Source organism: Myotis yumanensis, unplaced genomic scaffold (assembly GCF_028538775.1).
Source record: "Myotis yumanensis isolate MYYU_CA2020_CCGP unplaced genomic scaffold, mMyoYum1.0.hap1 SCAF_5, whole genome shotgun sequence".
NCBI lineage: Eukaryota > Metazoa > Chordata > Mammalia > Chiroptera > Vespertilionidae > Myotis > Myotis yumanensis.
The window spans coordinates 73,228,808-73,232,321 of NW_027223756.1; the positions used below are offsets into that span (position 1 = coordinate 73,228,808).

The window sequence follows — 3,514 nt, forward strand, 5'->3', positions numbered from 1 at the left end:
CTGAGTTGTGGTTGTATATGCATTATGTAAAGAAATGCCCTTTCCCTATTGTGTGTGTATTTTAGGTACTGTTGTCTTGACAATATCCCCACTTGGGCGTTACTCTCCTTAGGCCCTCCAGTCCATCCTGCTGGTTGATCTTGGTTGGTTGTCACTTTCACAACATCAAGCCCCTGCTCAGAAGTCTACCATGGCTCCTGCCTGCGGTGACTGCTTTATTTAGAACCCCATCTCCCCCAAACCAGGCAATGCCATTACTCCTGAGATTTAGGTGTTCACTCCATCAAGCAATGCTCTGCTCCCAAAGTTGCCGCAGGCCTCGCCCTGCTCGGTCTATTAATGCACATCTTCCCATCCCCCAAAGTCCCACCTGGAAGTTTCAGTCAAATTCTCCAGAGGCCATGACCAGTCTCTCCTTTTAGGAACCTGTGCTGGATTTAGACTTAACATCACATGGGTTGGAATGCAATTGGCATCCAATGGAGTCCGGATTTTCAACACCGGCTGAGAATCAGCTGAGGAGCCTTTAAAAGAAACTGAAAACCATTGTAAATACTAAAAGTTGTTTGGGCCTTAGGCCAAACCAAAGGCTCTGAATCTCTGAAGGTGAAGTCTGGGTGTCAGTACTTTCTAAAGCTTTCCAGACATTAAGGGTTCAATTGTGTCCCTGTCCCCCCATCCCAACCTGCCACATTCATACATTGAAATCCTCCTCTCTGGTCCCCAGTGCCTCAGAATGTGACTGTATTTGGACATGGGGCCTTTAATGAGGTAATTAAATTAAATAAGGTAATTTATTAAGGTGGGTCCTTATCCAATACAACTGTATCTGGATAAGAAGGAGAGATCAGGACACAGACACACAGAGGGAAGACCATATGAAGACACAGGGAGAAGATGGTCATCTATAAGCCAAGAAGGGAGGCCTCAGAGAAGCCAACCCACTGACACCTTGATCTTGGACTTCCAGCCCCCAGAACTATGAGAAAAATTCTGATCTGTGGTATGTTTTATGGAAGCCCTAGCCGACTAATATACCAGATGATTCCACTGCACATCCAGGGAGCAAGCCTTCTTCTAGTCCCCGGATCTCCCCACCCCAACTCCCAGCTGGATCATAATCTTCCTGAGGGCAGGGGTGGAGCTGTACCTTTTGATTCCCTCTGTCCATAGCTGACTATTGACCCACCAGTAACTAACAGCTTGTTATGCCATAGGACACGGCCTCCATGCCCTTCTCTTCATGGTCCTTTACTCCTGATGCCCCATTATACTTGGAGATGCTTTGGACTCCCCCGCCCCAAAGTTTTTCTTGGTTATCATCTTGGCCAATTTTACATCATAAACAACTTGTGTCATTTTCTGTTAAAGGCCTTTTTCTGTTCCCTGGATCCTAACCTTAGTTGGCATGTTTAATATTTTCTCTTATTTTGGGTAAACACCTGACTCTTTTGACCCTTTTTATGTGGTAAGCTTGGCCCACATGCCACTTCCACCAATGATTTGCCACCTGATAGGATTTTAAATGTTACTCAGTGATACCCCTGACCTCACTTACCTCCCATCTCTCTGGGGTCATCAAAGTCTCTTCCCACTGTGTATTCAGGAGAGAACCTTGCCAACGGCTCACCCACCTCCACATGCCTTAAGACCATCATGCCTAGGAGAGCCCCTCTTTTCACAAACTGGATGGTCTTGCAAACCACTGGACTTGAGGTTTGGAACTGAATGTGGAGGTCGTTATTTTACTTATGGGAAACTGGGGCCCAGCCAGAGGTGGGAAGTGATTGGCCCATGGTCATAGATCGAGGCAGTGGCCAGGCCCGTGTTGGAGGCTGTCTGTCTGATAATGCAGAGATTTTTCTCTGACCCACATGGCTATCCTGCAGACCGAGATTTCCTCTCTTGGGAAACAATGTGGGCATAAAGCAAAATCAAAAGCAAAACTCTCCATTCTCCAGAAATTTTTTTCCAAGCCAAACTATATCCAGCTTTATTAGAGATACATTTTGTAAACAATCATGGTATTTCAGGCAGGACATGGGCTGGTAATCACTAACAGTATACAACAACTTTCAAGCTCCCTTCTTTAGTGAACTACCAAAATCGGAAAGCCACTATAAAACCCAATGAAATCTTCATCTGATGCTCTCTGAACAGGGAAAGTTTAGAGTGAGAGTTAACATTTCACATTAAGCATGCTGTTTAACAACTTTTCACAAGCCGACCCTGACTTTCAGGAAATGAAATGAAAATGGCAGAATATCAATCTGTAGATCCACAATCTAAAAAAGGAACTGCTGCTCCTTTAAAGGATGCTATCTTAATGGCGACATCGGAAAGTCCCGATAGCCCATTATACTAGTAATCAATTTTTTGGGGTCCGGTCCCAATAGGTCTCTGGGCTTATGGGAGACAATGTCTATGCTTAAAGTGGAGAAGGAGAAAGGGACATAAAAACGAATTTTAGTTTCCCCACACCACAAGGTGTTTGTGCCAAAGTGCCTAATGTGTGTCAACCTCGAGGGACCCCTCCTCCTAGGAACCAAGAGGAAGTCTCTCAAAACTAGAAGGGAAAGGTGTTTCTTTCTCCATGTCAGTCCAGCTTTGGAGACCTTCTATTCATACTATATGTTCTCCCCACCCCCAAAAAACAACAATGAAGTGTTCTGTGTGCTAACAACATAGCTAAAAAAAGTAAAACAAAATTCTGAATTTTTATAAAACTTGATAAAAAATAGTATTTCAAACTGTACAGACACCAGAGATACACAGTTATCAAAAATGCACACTTCACTTGGCATCTCCCGCACTGTCAGCTTTCTATACCTGGTCTGTTTTGGCATCTCCATTTTCTGCAGGGTTATTCCCATCCTTGCCAACATTAGCTTTCCCCTTTTTCCCTTTGGGTACCTTCTCTCCCTTCTTTGCAGGGGCCTTTTTAGGCCTCTGGGCTCTGGCTTTGGAGGAGCAGGTTTAGCTGATAACCTGGCAGATCTTCTCTGTGGTTTGTCCTTCACCCTGGCTTTATCTCCTTTAGCATCCCCTTCAGCCTTTCTCTTGGGCATGATGATGATAGTGGTGGGACGCCCAGGCTGGATGCGGGGATGCAGCAGCGCGTAGGCTTTGGTGGGTCCGAGGGGTCATTCTCACCTCTTCCTGTTCTCTAGAATTTGCCTTGAAGTTTTCTCTCCATCTGCCCTTTATCGCCATCAAACTTCATATAACTTTCTCCACTTGAATGCCAGTGATGGCCCAGAGTGGTCATCGCTGACATGCTTCATCTTCCACCTCTGCTGTGATCATGTGCATCTCCCCATGCAAGCAGCGATGGCTATATACATTCTGCAGGGGGACGTGGCAGAAGTTGTTAGATAAAAATGTCAGGTCAACTTTCCAAGGGGCTAAGTCAGTAAGTGCCTCTGCTTTTCTCTTTTCCTCCTCCTGGAATGAGGATGAGCGGGAAAAAGAAGGGCACAGAGCTGGAAAAAAGCAAGATAGGGCTCTGGCTCCC

The 3,514-nt window shown here is 45.5% G+C and overlaps 1 pseudogene; it reads right to left on the reverse strand.

Moving 5' to 3' along the window:
- Nucleotides 1-2,793: 2,793 nt before the first annotated feature.
- Nucleotides 2,794-3,068, reverse strand: LOC139011794 (non-histone chromosomal protein HMG-17 pseudogene; annotated as a pseudogene).
- Between the last annotated feature and the right edge of the window lie 446 nt (nt 3,069-3,514).